This window comes from Nannospalax galili, unplaced genomic scaffold, assembly GCF_000622305.1.
Source record: "Nannospalax galili isolate Female #2095 unplaced genomic scaffold, S.galili_v1.0 scaffold325, whole genome shotgun sequence".
In the NCBI taxonomy this organism is placed as follows: domain Eukaryota; kingdom Metazoa; phylum Chordata; class Mammalia; order Rodentia; family Spalacidae; genus Nannospalax; species Nannospalax galili.
The window spans coordinates 2,642,891-2,658,799 of record NW_008355159.1 but is presented as its reverse complement, the minus strand read 5'-3'; positions in this window follow the sequence as shown (position 1 = coordinate 2,658,799).

The following is a 15,909-nucleotide window of genomic DNA, read 5'->3' as shown; positions in this document are numbered from 1 at the left end:
TCTGATGTCTGTTAACATATTAAACTTTGGGGCTGGAGAGATGACTCAGGGGTTAGCAGCACTGACTGCTCTTGCAGAGGACCCAGGTTCAATTCCCAGCACCCACATGGCAGCTAACAACTCTCTGTAACTCCAGTTTCAGGGAATCTGATGCCCTCTTCTGACCGCCACAGGCATTGCATGACACGGGTGTACTTAACATGTGTGAAGGCAATGTATTCATACATATAAAAATTAAATTAAATTTAAAAAGATATTAAGATTTATTATGTTTTTGCTAACAGCTTCAGCTTTGCTCTTTAAAAATTTAAAATCAGTTGTGTTAATAAGTAAGCAATGCCACCCAAAAAAACATTTCAACTCCATTGTTGACAACTGTTGAATGTGACCTGCCCTCAGGAATAATGCATTCTTTGATAGTAGGGAGGATGTAAAATGTACAAAACCTCAGGTAGTTATTTCAGGCATGGTGGTGCGCCTCATTAATCCCAGCATTCAGGATGTAGAGGCAGGAGGATTTCTGTGACTTCAAGGCCAGCCTGGTCTATATAGTAAGTTCCAGGCCAGCTGTGGCTACAGGGAGCCCTGTTTCAAGAAGACCAAAAAAGAAAACTTCAGGTAGTTATTATTCTTGTCTTCCCCTTGTCCTTTCATGTCATCCTTTCTTGTGGCAAATTTTTTCTTCATTCTGTACATTCTGATAGAATTATCTGTCCTAGTATTTTGTCTTCCTCTGTCATAGACATGGGCATTTGACACAGCAGCCACAATGGTTGGTCTAAAGAGGAGGTACGTGATTGAAGCTAGGTAATTCAAGCTTCTGTAGCTTTTTTGAGGTTTAATTTTTTATGTTACGTGTATGTGTGTACCTCCATGTCTGTATGTGTACCACATGTGTGAACATGCCTTCAGAGGCCAGAAGAGGGTATCAGATCTCCCAGAACTGGTGTTACAGATGGTTTTGAGCTGTGATGTGAGTACTGGGAACTGAATCCAGATCCTCTGCTGGAATAGTCAGTGTTCTTAACTACTGAGACATTGCTCCAGACCCCTCCTATACCTTTCTAAATTAAGCAGAATAATGTGTATCTGGTAAATGCAAGTATTATGTCTTTGGATACCACTTGGGCCAGCCACTTTCCAAAATTTTCCTCTGTAATTTAAATATATTTTTCATTAGAAAAAAAGTTAAAGCAAAAAAAATTAAGAATTCTTCAACATTGGTAAGATTCTTAGCAAGTAATAAAGTAATATATAGAACCCTAAAAGCAGACACTCCAGAGCATCACTAAGTCAATTAAGAATATTTCAAAATGAAATTTAAAATACATCTGTGGTAGAAAGTAATATGAATATTTGCATGGAGAATTCTCATAAAAATTGTAGTCATTTAAGGAAATGGCTTTATGGGTATTCTGAAACATACTGAACATGCCATTTGCCAAGTTATCTTTTATATTCATAATTCCTCTGTGCAATGGTTTGCTAAGGCAGTTGTGAAAGTTTCAACTGAGAGTCCCATGACTTTAGCAGTTTTAGAAGTTGTTCCCGGGAACAACTTTTGATTTTCCATTTCCATCATAATGATGATGACAGGAAAACGAAGAGAAGAACCTTTTCCTTTTCTTTACATTTTTTCTGGTTTTGGTGGTATTGCTTTTTGGGACAGGATATCACTGTGTAACCCCAACTAGCCTCTAATGCTCAACAATTCCCTCACCGCAGCCTCTCCAAGTGCTAGGATTATAGGTATGAGTCACCAGATCAGGCTCAATTTTGCTTTTGTAACATTATTTTTTGTGTTTTCTTTCTCTTTAAATTTACCTTCCAGGAAAAGTGGTTTGAGACTTTTTATTAAAAAAGTGTTTATTTTGTCTGTGCTCATGTGTGTGTGTGTGTACACACACACACACACACACACACACACACACACACACGCACATACACCAAAAGACAACTTGCAGAAGTCAAGAAATCAGCTCTCTCCTTCCACCATGTGGGTCCCAGGATCAAATTCAGGTCATCAGGCTTGATCCCAAGCACCTTTACCTGCTGAGCCATCTCAATGGTCCTGAGTCTCTTTAGGTTAAAAATGAGATATTTCTTTAATAATGAGATATTAAGGAAAACGATGTTTTAACTTGTTTAACTTGTTTTAACTTGACTCTATAGGCCTTCATATAAATGATAGAATACATGAGATACGGCGGGCAATGGGAGGGTGCTGATGGGAAAGGGGATATAAAGATGATTAAGATGTTGTGTATGAAATACACAAAAACTCAATAAAAATAAGATAAAATAAAATTTAAAATAATAACTCTCCATAGATCCCTATAGTAACAAAACAATTCAGATCACCTTTTGTGAATTTTCTGTCTTTTTTCATATTTATACAAACATTTTACACAGTATTTCAGAATGCATAACCAAATGGAATGAGTTCACATCTTGATGACTCCAAAGCCAAAATATCATAGTCAAGAAAATTTGAAAGTAGAGAAAGATTCATTACTGGCAGCAGGTAAAAACAGAATGTTAGTTATTGTAAAGGATTGCCCTCCTTAAACAAAGACAGCAGTGGGAATTTTATTTGGGGAGTCTATACATATTCAAATTGGAATAACTTTAGGGATGAGGACCTTCAACATACTCAGTTTAAGGTCATAGTTAAGGAAGGAATGATAACAGACATGTTTCTGAGTATGCTAGTTGAGGGTCACGGAGTACATATTGGAAAAGGAATGCCTGTGGATATGCTCAGCTTTCTGATAGACAGTTTTTAGATAAAAAGGAGAAAAAGGCATTTTGGAAGTACATTGGCACAAAACTTTTCTCCACAATGGTGTCTACCTTGCTTAGTGGCCAACAGATTTCTTCCCAAGGTTTCATGTGTTAGAAGTTGTTCCTAATATTGTAGTATTGGGTACATGTGTGGACCTATAAAGTAGGTCCTAGAAGAAGTATCTCAGATCATTGGAGTAGCTGTCCTTGGGAGTGGTTAAGGTTACTCTTATAGGTTCCTTGAATTCTTATGAAGGAGAATAATTCTAAAAGTCTGAGCTTGACCCCTGAATCACTCTCCAGCTTCCTATCATTTGATGGAATCGCTTATCTTCCCATCTGCTGTAAGGTTTCACCAGAGCCAAGCTTGTGCTGAAATGATACCTTACAACTCCAGATCTGTGAGGCAAATAAACTTTTTTAAAATATGGAGTTAGCTTGTCTCAAATATTTTTGTTATAGCAACAGGAAGCTTACTGATATACCAAACTCCTATATCTAACTTGGGCTCTTGTTCTACATTCTCAGAGAGTCTTCTACATATTCTTCTTAACTTTATCAAATTACAAATAATACATTAAATGAGGAACTTACCACTTAATATCATTGTACAGGAAGTTCCATGAGGACAGAGGTTCTATCTGTTTGCTTAGCACAGACTGTCTGGTACCTTGTATAGTACTCAACATGGATAGATTACTAAGTAGGTAACTGTTCCACAAATGAATCAGGGGAAGAAATAAAACTGGATAATATAAAAGGCTGCAGAAAATATAAGGCGTGGTTGTGGTTTGAATGAGAATTGTCCCCCATAGGCTCCAAGTATTTGGTCACTTGTTTAGTTAGTGGTACTGTTTTGGAAGGATCATGGAATCTTTAAGAAGTATGGCCTAGCTGAAGGAAGCACATCACTGGGGACAGGCTTTGAGAGTTCATCCTGTTGTTCCACTTCAAGCTTTCCCTCTGTGCTTTCTGAACCTGCTCAAACATGTGAGGGCTCAAGTTTCTGCTGTGGCTACCTCTGTCACTCTGCTACGGGGCCATGATGGACTCTTATCCCTCTGGAACCATAAGACAAATAAACTCTTCCTTTTATAAGTCTCCTTGGTCATTGTGTTTTAGCACAGAAACAGAAAAGTAGTATGTACATTTTCTGAGGAAGTTGCCTTCTGTGCTGCAAATTGAAACTTCAGATCATCTGATTGTGGGATATGGTCAACGTACTACAACTATTAGTTAATGCTGTAATATTTCTCTCCATAGGTTATTAAACAAAAATCTCAGTGACAGATGTGGGATACCTCCCTATGAACTATTGGTTAGGGAGACCCCAGAGTCCTTCCCCAAATATAAGCTATTGCCATTGCTCTTGGTTGCTTGCCAAAACTAGATGGTAAAACCCTATTGCTAAAGACACCACACATTTTGGTCACAAGACATGGAGAAGTCAAGTAGGAACTGAGTTGGAAACTTCCTCCTTGCTGGCTAACTTTCATCCTGCTGGAAGGTGCTAGGCAGTCTGCTGAGGAAGATAAGTCATCAGCAGTCTTATCCAAATGTGAACCATGAGAGCTATACACCTCAGGAGGGAACATATGCCTGGAACTGTAAACCCAGTCAAGAATTGATGTCTAGAGAGGTAATGGGCCCTAGGGGAGAACACACTACTATCATTTTGCTAGATGAACATGTCAAATTGCCTTCTAAATACTTATGTTTATATCCATAGATTAGCACTGTTCTCACCCTTCATCAGAGAAGCTTCTTATTACAGTGGGTGGCAATTAATGCAGAGGCTCATAACTGTTCAAAGTACTGAGAATAAGGAATAGTGGAGTCCTCTGCCCTAAGTGCAACATCCATAGTACCCTCTTCAAAGTTCAGGGAACATCGTGGAAGAGAGTGCAGAAAAACACATAAGAGCCAGAGGATGGGGAAATATGTTGTAAAACGACATCTTTTGATCATGACATAACCCTTGAACTCACTGGAGCTGCCCACAAGACCTGCACAAGATTGAGCTTGTTAATATTTCATAATGGAAGATGGAATGGCTCATGAGCCCCCATTCCTCCCTGAGGGACATTGGGAGTCAATGGTGGCTGGGAGCAGAGGTGTCACTTTCTTCAGTGTTGTAATTGCTGGTAAGTTGCCCATACTCCAGTAAATAACCTTCCACCCATGTTCAGGCAAGCAACCTTAATTACATTTAATGGATCAATCACACACGTACACAAAAGATATAAAAGTAAAAGGAAGTCTCATTGGAAAGAAGAGAGTTTTCAGTGGGAGGAGTGGGGATGAGTGAGGATAATAGGGGGTGAAAATTATTAAAATTCATTATATACATATTTGAAGATGTTAAAGATTGAAAATACATTTTAAGTGTAGGATATGGATTACCTGATCTACAAGAATCTTCAGTGATTTTTGACTTATCTCGTTGGAGTTAAGAAAGCAGAGTAGAAATGAATTATTGTCCTATACTGACACAAAGGTGTCTTAATTATTTTCTCAGTGCTATGATAAAATGCCCTGACTTAAAATTAACTTAAGGGAGAAGGGATTCATTTTTGGCTCACAGTTCTAGAGGGACACAGTCCTTCATGGTGGCAAAGACATAGCACCAGAGAGGGAAGGCATGGTTGCAAGAGCAGGCAGCTGACTGGTCACATTATACATACTCTCAGGAAGCCAAGAGTAAACAGGAAGTGGAGTTGAGCTATGAAATCCCAAGGCCTGTTTGCAGTGACTCACTTCCTCCAACAAGGCTCCACCTCCTAAAGGCTCCACATCCTTCCCAAGCATCACCATAATCTGGGAATCAAGTGTTCAAGCACAGGAGACTATGGAATAGGCTCATTCATTTTCAAATCCCAACAAAAGGGAATAAATTTTCCTTATGTTCCCTTATAATTTCCCTTATCAGTTCCTTTTTGACCAAAAACAATTCTGGAAGGAAATTTCTGTGAGTTCTTTGCAAATGATAATCATCAGAGCTGGAGGACTGATGGCCCAGTGTTTTCAGGAGGTCTGAGAAGGGAACCAGCAGTGTCTGCTACATCCACTTGTGTTCCATCCCGTGATTGCAGATTTTATCCTCCATAATTCTTCCCTCTGGTTGGATTGTCACTTCAACACATGATTTATGGGCACCCTGATTTATCTCATTGTTTTACCTCTTAGAAAACTCTGTTTCACCCTAGCATTATTATGTTCCTGTTCTGTGTCAAACAATGTACTAGATAAACTCCAGTCTTTGGTGAAAATAAATAGCACAGGCCTATGTACTTAGTATCAGTATAGGTTATTTCAAACATTATTAGCCTCTAAGAAACCAAAGAGCACCATAGAAACAGAGAGCATACAAGTAAAAAATTGGTTCTGATAGAGGATTTCTGAAACCTAGATGTTAAATCCTTCATTTTGCATCAAAGTCTTGTTGAAAACATTTCTTTGGTAGTAGGAATATTTGCCTGGAAACTTGGGGTTATGAGAAGCCCAGAGAGTTGTGCAGCTGAAGCGGTCAGTGTCTCTGAGCTTATGGAGAGAGAGAGAGAGAGAGAGAGAGAGAGAGAGAGAGAGAGAGAGGAGAGATTTTTATTTAATAGAGAGAGAGAGAGAGAGAGAGAGAGAGAGAGAGAGAGAGAGGAAAGACTTTTATTTAAGCTTAAGGGTGAACCCAGGGGTAGATAGTATGTTGAGTTTTGATTCCTGCATGAGAAAATATGAAAAACACAGGGTATTAAAGCAGCCCCCCATACACTTATGATTTCACAACTTCCAGGGTCAGGAAACTAAGCTACTTCCTAGCTGAGCTCTCTGTTTAGAGTCTCAAGGAGCTACAATCAATGTGTTACCTGGCATAAACTCCACTTGGGTTCAGGTTCCTGGTCCAAGTTCATGGGCTACAGGCAGAATTCAGATCTTAGTTGTAGGACCAAGATGTGGTAGTAGGAATATTTTCATACTGTCATCTGGAGATCTTGCAGTTTTTACAGGCCTCTCACAGTTGCCTGCCATTCAGCTCTCTCCACAGGCACTTCACATCACTGTTTGCTTCTTCAAGGACAGCAGGACAGCATCTCTCAGCAGTTTGGTAAGACGGAATACCATGGGAGGTGAATGAATCTTAAATGAAAGCTTTTATATTCAGGACTCCTGAAAGTGATACCTTACCTTGTTTCCATATTTAGCTGATTAGAAGCAAGTCAATACTGTGTTTCTTTGACTCATTTAAAATGTTGTTTAACTATTGTCTTTAGTAATATGTTAATGATTTTTTTGCTTTTAGAGTAAGGAATTTTTTTGAAGTAAAAGATAATTGAATGTGATTGTTCTTATTACACTGAACACTCATGGACTGCTAGGATGTCCCATAGGACATGGCTTCCTGGTTGCTTGTTGCTTCCTCAGCTGGAAGGGCTTTACTTTAGATAAAGGCACATCCTAGTTCCAGGCACATTGTAAGTACTCAATAAATATAGGTAGATTGAATGACCCAGTGCATGAAAGGGTATATTTTCTATGCATGCTGCAGACAGTTGACATTTTTTATAATAGAGAACATCTCTTAAGTGTGCACTGTCAGCTCACTTTCCCTGCCAATGGAGAATATAGGAAGAAACCAATAGCAGTGTATAAGTGGGGTGGGGAGCAGACATTGGTGTCTTCCTTAGTCAGTCTCCACTTTACTTCTTGAGACAGGGTCTCTCACTGAACTGAGAGCTCATCAATTAGGCTACTCTGGCTGGCAAGTGAACACCAAGGATCCACTTGTGTCTACCTCCCCAGCACTAGGATTACAGATGTGTACAACCATGTCCAACTTTTGACACTGGTGCACTAGAGCCCTAAACTCAGGTCCTCATTCTTGTGTAACAATTATTTTACCAACTGAGCCATCTCCTTAACTCCTCCAATAGCATCTTAAGTATAAAAATAATAGTAGCATAAAAAAACTAAAACTTAGCAGTAGTTTGTGGCACATAAAATATGACTCAAAGTCAGCCACCCACTCTTCTAAAAACACACACACCAAAAGAACCAAAGTAATATTTGATTTATAAAAGCATGGACAACACAAATGTCTAGAGTTTTACCTTTCTGTGTCACCACTTCTTGAGTTAAGAGCCCTATGTGGTTTCTATCAGGTTGATTGCCAACAGAACATTATGTGCACGTATGAGTTCAGTCCTACTGGGGCCAAACCAAGGCATAGATGAGTTTCTTAGACCAGTGAGCACATTTCCAAGTTATTACTCAGGGCAAAATATATTTGAAGTCAATTAATGTTCTGCTCTTGTGGAAAGGATGACCAGCATATGTGAGAGAAAAATGATCTTAAAGTATCATCTGATCCTTTCGGTGACAATACTCAAGAGTTTTATTATTCATTATCTTAATGTGAGTGAAGCAAATTAATGAGGCATTCAACTGTTTATTCTGATGAGTTACATATCTAGCATTTTTATAGTTAATATTATTTGTTACCTTAACAGGAACACAGGATACCCAGATGTTTGGTCGAACATGATCCTAGGTGTGCTCTGGATAATATTCATCTTTGAATTAGTTCATTGAGTAAAACATATTGTCTTCCCTAATATGAGTTGCCCTTGTCAAGTCAGTTGAAGTTCTGGATAAGAAAAATAAGAGCTAAATTTTTAATGGTTCCTGTCATTTAGAAAGAGGAAATTCATCCTTCTTTATTGCTTTGAGTTGATACATAAGTCTTGGACTCAAATGACACATAAAATCTTTTTGGATCTAGCCAGCCAGCTTTCAGATTGGACCAATAGCCTTAGCTGTCTTGATTCTTAGACTTTTGGATTCATCCTAGTATCATGTATGATTCTCCTGGGTTTCCAGCTTGCCAACTGCAGATCTTGGGATTTCTCAACTTCCATACTCACGTGAGTCAATTTTGAGGCCCTTTAAATGAGCTTCTAGTATCTGTTCCAAGCTCTACTTTCCTCTTTCAGACTGTCAAACTAATTTTGCTCAATTTTAATCAAGGAAGAATGGCCTGGTGTCAGTGAATTTTGTGTCTTGTACTACCTAGCATTTTTGATAGCCCTTTGCTGAAGGTCATAGCTTATCAGATGGTCATGGCTGTATAGCTTGTGCTCTTTTCCTTACTCCCCAGTTCTAACAACTATTCCTTCCTCCCTATATTTCAGGCCAGGGATGAGAGACTTGGCTCTGCTGCTGAGTCATGGAGTGTTTACAACATCCCTTGTGTCTTTTTTTCCCCTTCTCTATTCACATTGTCACATATGGTTTTTCTTTTTTAAAGAAAAAACATTATTTTAAAATAACAGTATAATAGCAAGAAGTTTCAAAAGGAGTACAGAGAGGTTCGATATGCTATTTTCCTAGCGTTCCTTGATGATAAAGCATTAGATATCCAAGAGTATGTTATCAAAGTAAGACAATTGATATTGGACTCATGCTATTGATTCCATTACAGACCTTACTCAAGTTTCATCTGTTTCTACATGCATTTTATTTATATTCATTTGTTATATTGTCCTATAATTTTAAACTTTTTAACATTTATTTATTTATTGTGTGTGTGGCACATACCACTGTACATATGTCGAGGTCAGAGAATAATTTAGAAGAGTCAGTTCTCTCCTTTCACCATGTGAGTGTTGGGGATCAAACTCAGATCATCAGGCCTGGCAGCAAATGCCCTTACTCACTGTGCCATCTTGCCAGCCCAGTCCTATAAATTTTTAAAAGAAATCTTAAGGTATATAACCATCATCACAAACAGGATCCCAAAGATTCCATTAGTATGCAATTTCTGTATTAAGCTCTTCTCAAATTACCCAATTTGTGCATGCCCTCTGTGTTTTGCCAGCATGTTTACTACTTAAAGCATTTTTTTTATATTCTGACAATGGAGAGGTTCTACCTTTTCATTTCTGGGTAAGGTCAAAGAAAGCAACAATTATGGAAGAGAGAGAAAGGTAAAGTGTTCCAGCTGCATAGCAAAAATGGTAGTTAGGCCACTCTTGGCAAAGAGACTCTAAGAAGCTTCCAGAATGGGGAATGGGGGAAAATAGGAAGGATTTACTTGACTGTTCTCAGAGGTTCTGTTTGATTTGGATCCAGAGTGCTGTCCAATGATGGAAATGGTGAGTTTAATTATGCAGCTGAGGTTGAGAACTATTGTTAAACACCATCTGAATTTTGCATCTTAACTATAAAAGGTATTTCTTTTCTATTATATCTTTAAACCTTCCAACCTTCCTGTATATTTGCTTTAATTATTTTTTACTTCCTTTACATTTTTAATACTTCTCAAATTTATTTTTCACTGGAAGAAGAAAGAAATGAATTAATTTTACTCTTTACCAGACTGGTAGTTTATTGTTCTAATACCATCTATTAAACAGTCCTTATTCTCTTTGATGATATAAAATTTTACCTCTATGATTTACTCAGTCCCTGAATTGTTTTATTTTGCTTATATGTTCTATTTTGTGGCACTGATCTCTTTCCATTAAGTTCCAGAATTGTAGGAGATGAAGTGCCAGACCTAAGCACAGGCCGCACTAGATTGCACAACTTCTGCCTTGAAAGCACAGCCCACGCTTCTGCAAAAGAGCCAATTTATAATCTGCCCTGAACCTAGACACTGATGATGTGAGTGGCCTGGACGAGGGGATCTATCAGGGAGCAACACACCAGCTTATGGGACACTGGGGGCAGGGGGAGAGATATAGAAGGCCTGCCCTTCCCATTAAGAAACGAGTCTGCAGCACCTTGCCTAGTGCTTGCTTCCACCCAACTCCCAGTGTCTGTGTGTTGACACCGTGCCACTCACGCCCACCTCAGCCAGAACCCTCGTTCCCTGCAGTCCCTTGTGGGCTGGACTGGACCCGCAAGGTAACCTGCAACACAGAATAAAATTATTTTCACTATAATTACTTGTAAATGTTTTAATTTCTGATAGCAAGGAGATTAGCTTTTTGTTTTCTGTTTTGTTTTGTTTTTATTTTTTGTCTTTTTGACACAGGGTCTCCCTGCAGCCCCAGATAGCCTGGAACTCACTATGAAGACCAGGCTAACCTCGATCTCACAGAGCTCTTCCTGCCTCTGCCTCCTGAGTGCTGGGATTAAAGGTGTGCACCACCATGTGCCACCATACCCAACTGAGAATACATATTTTTAAGATACTGACTTCTTCCATTGAAAAAAAAAATATACATCTTTAAGTCAATTCTAAATTGTCTTTGTGTGTGTGTGTGTGTGTGTTTGTGGTGTGTGTGTGTGTGTGTGTGTGTGTGTGTGTGTGTGTGTACTCTTGTGCTTTGAGGTACTTCAAAAGTTTCTTCATATATATTTTATTCAAAAATAGGTTTTAAAACTATCCTTAAAGAATAATGTAATTTTGAAAATTTGCTGGAGCTGAATGGTAGAGTGTTTACCTAGCATGTGTGAGGCCCAAGGTTCCTCTTCTGACATTTGTTAAGTACCCACATACACACACACACACACACACACACACACACATACACACACACACAAATAATTTTAACCTTTTTTTAAAAAATAGTCTGGCAAGATGGCTCAGAAGAATAAAGGTGTTTGCAACTAAGCCTGACAATCTAAGTTCAAGCCCCAGATCCCGCATGCTGAAATGACTCCCACAAGTTATTATCTGCCTACACACATGCAATTTGGCACACACACACGCACAAAATAAATGATTTTTTAAAGGAAGGACGTGGATGATGTGTTCAGAACATTCTACCCTATTTTGACATATTGAATATTTTAAGCAATAGGAATTTTGTAGAAAACGTCAGAAGCCAAAACATTAAAATTAAAAAAAAACATTCCTCTGACTGCCCTACATCTTTCCTCCAAAGCAGATAATTTAAAATAAGAACTTCCTGACTTTCCCATAAAACAAATCATAAGGCCTTCAGATGAAAGATTTATTCCCTACCTTCCAATATAAAGGAGCATCCTTCTCTGTTAAGACAGGACACAGAGAAGAGCCTGCATAGGCTGTGCCAAATTCCCCTTAGTCCCCCATTTAGTATGGTTAGCTCCTCCCCCACTTCACTGTATAATATTCCTGTATGACTCTCTTTACTAAATCTACTATTACAAACACTCAGGGAGGCTGAGAGATGGCTCAGTGGTTAAGAGCACTGGCTGCTCTCTCAGAGGACCTGCGTTCAATTCCCAGAGCCCACATTGTGACTAACAACTGTCCATACCTCCAGTTCCAGGAAAATCTGACTTTCTCTTCTCACCTCTGTGGCCATTTCACAACATGGGTACACTTACATACATGCAGTCAATACACTCCTACACACGACATAAAAATAATAAATAAAACATTAAAAAACTACTCACGCTCTAGGGCATAGTGGGTATACTATAATTCCAATACTCAGGAGGCTAAGGAAGGAAAATCATAAGTTCCAGGCCAGTCTGGGCTATGTAGTCTTAGCCTATACTACATAGTAAAATCCAAAATGCAAATCAAGCATAACAAAACTGAATTACACTTCAAACCCAGCACCACCACCCCCAATTGCACAGACAAGTAAATAAATAAGTACATAATTTTGTATGTTTTTCTTCTATCAATCTGTATTTTGTTATGGACCCTAGCCATGAAACTAAGCTAGGTGATGAAAATAAATGTTGGCCTTGTGTAATTTCTTATAAAAGTAGAATGTTTTTCTGGCCAATTATCTGGCATGATTGGCAATTAAGAATTCTGGCCAGGTATGGTGACATACGCCTTTAACCCCTGCACTTGGAAGGCAGAGGCAGAGGTCTCAGGAGTTCAAGGACAGACTTACAGTGTGTTTGAAGCCAATCTGGGTACATGACTTCCTGTCTCAATAAACAAACAAATGAAAAAATTCTGTTATATCACATGTTGAATGTGAATTTTCAGTATCTATAAGTTAATTAAATATTAAATATTTCAGTATCTATATGTTAATTAAATATTAAACATTGAAACCATACTATTGTAGAGTCATAAGGTCCATGTCAATATAATGTGCATAACAAACTACTAGCCATCATTAATGGAAAATTTACATGTGAGAAGGCCAGAAAAGGGGACTGAAGAAATGGCTTAGTGCTTAAGAACACTGACTGCTCTTGCAGAGGACCAGGGTTCAGTTCCCAGCACCTATGTGGCAGATCATAACTGTCTGCAACTCCAGTTCTAATGGGACGTGATGCCCTCTTTTGACCTTCATGGGCACTGCACTCATGTGGTTCACATACATACATACATACATACATACACACAGGCAAACACTCATTCACATTAAAAAATGAATAAATCATTTTTATAATGTTTTTTGAGTTCACACCTCATATAACTGAGGCTAGCCATGAACTTGCTGTGAATCCTCCTCACTTAGATAATGTAATTTTCTTCTCACTTTAAAAGTATTTATTGTTATTATCATGTTAGGAGTGTGGGGAGGAAGGTGTGGGTATTGGGTTGTGTATGATATAGGTCAGGGCACATGCATGCCATGACATGCACATGGGCATCAGAAGACAACTAAATGAAGTCAGTTCTCTCCTATCAGTACATGGGTCCCATGGATACGACTCAGGTTGTCAGGCTTTCACAGCAAGTACATTTGCTATTAAGTCATTTCTGGTCCTCTGCTCACTTTTAAACAACTGATATAGTAAGGAAGGTCCTGAAAATTGGTCAATGTGATTTAGAAATAAAACGGAGATCACTAAAACTTTTGCTGATGTTCATGGGAAATGCCTGAGCCACACCAGCATCTTTCCCACTTCTTCTACAGTACAGCCAGTCAGTGTCCACACTGGCTTTCTGGACAAGCACAGTCAACAGATTGTCCTTTGTGTCAGACACTATTAGTAGAGTACTGAAGTAATCAAGGAAATACACCCTTGCTTTCCATGTGAATAGCTAGAAAATTCCTAGGAAGGGTTTAATTTACTATTCAAGGGCATATACTTGCATTTTGACCACAAAATAACTAAATTATTTATAACTATGTAGACTATATAATTATGACTTGCTACTAAAATCTCAATACTTTCACAATATTAAAATATGTATTAAGATTACATTTATAGATCAAGTGTTTTTAGATGTCCTGTAAGTGCGCAAAATACTCTTTAATATTTACATTAAAAGATCCATAACTGCTATTTTATTTCTTGAAATCGTGAGGTCAATAACCCTAACATACTTTAAAGTACATTTTACTTTTTAATTTTCTTCAAGACAACCAGCTTCAAGAGATATAGGGATACAGGAAACATTTCATGGAGGTGTATGTAGGAATAAAGGTCATTCAAGTTTTCTTACTGTCAAATGCTTTATGCTGTTCAAACTGTCATAAGTGTAAAATGGAAAGTTAATTTTTCTTCCTGGTACATGTGAGTGGGACTGGCTAAATTGTGAAAATGGGGGCAGGCCTCTTGTTCATAAATATTAAAGAATTTCAAGATGGCAGCAACAGAACTTTACATTAAGCATGGGACCCTTCTAAACACGGAGACCTGTGTGCTTCCTCAGGTCTTAAGAAACATATGCCTATGAAACTGAACTGACACTATATAAGAGAAATTCTGCAAATGATCAAAATGGGAATAATGCAGGAACGATACCCAAAGGAAAACCTTGATATAGTCTTTGCTAAAGCTCATGGCTATGTTAGTTCCCAGAAAATAACACTCGAAGGTATGATGCTTTGATGTGCCGAGCACTTTGTATTAAAAGATATTGGAATGTCTTAGAAAATGCCTTGGAATTCAAGTCTCTCTCATCTTCCCTGTTTCCCCTCCTCCTCCAAAGCCTAAGGAGGGATTCCTCCTCTCCCCAAGTTACCTTATATGACTAAAGAAGTTCTTCCAAAAGAGGTACAATTGTCTCAGGTTCCTTTCTGAAAATCTCATTAATCAGGCAAAATTAATCACTAATGAAGAGACAAAGTTATTATCCCCAATCAGATGTCTTTTCATCTCTCCTGAAAGTAGCTCAATGGGATTACCTAAGAGACTTTATCTGCATAAGACAAACTTTTCTCATAACGCTCATTCTGCTGTTACGTTTTCAATTGTCTCCAACTCCTCCAGAGGCCAGAGGAACTCTATCCCAGGTTATTATCTATTCTTCTGCCCATATACTTCCTCTAAGAATTATTTACAACCTTCTAAATTGCCTACACCCCCATTTGTCTCTCCTCTACAAAGAGGGTGGTTTGACTCTCACTGGAAATACTGTACAATCTCTTGGGCTTCATCCATGCACATAAGAAACTCATGTGCCTTTTCCTGTTAATCTATTGCCAGTGTATTTCAGCAGACTCAAACCTTGAGAAGGAGAGGAGAAATCCCTTTGTCCCTACAGTTGCAAGACAGAACAAAGACCAGCAATGTATAGAATGATTCCTGAGTGTTTAACAGGCTTCTCGGACAGATAAAAGTGTATCAAATACCCACCTTGAAGGCAGGTCGTAAGACTGTAGCAAAATAAATGTACTGACAAAAGAAACACTGGAAATGCTTTTTACAAAATGAGCCTAGATTTTAATACCATTTTTAGCAACTGATTTGTAGTCACATAAACATATGTGAATTCTCATAACAATGAGATTAGTCAGAAATGAAATAAGTTGCCCTAAGGCCCACAGCTGATGGAAGAACCACAGACCAGAGATTGGAAAACTACAGCTATAGGTTGTACCTAGCCTGCTGCTTATTTTTATAACTAAAAGTTTATTAGAAAACTGGTATGTTCTTTTATTTACGTATTGTCCCATGACTGTTTTCACACTACAAGGACAGAGCAGTTGTGATGGAGACTATAAAATATTTATGTTTTATCCTTTTTTAAAATTTTTTTTTTTACAATTAAAGTTACAGTTTTAACAACATACAACATGTTACAGTAATTCAGATTTTTTGGCATAATGATTACAGATTTTATAAATACATTTTATATCTCATAATAGCGATGAAGATTATACAAAAGCTAGTAAAACAATGATAAGAATAAATTCAATTGTCACTTAAGTATCTAAAGCTATTTTCCTTTGCGTTCTTCCAGAATGATTTACTCTTATTCTTTACCTTAATTTG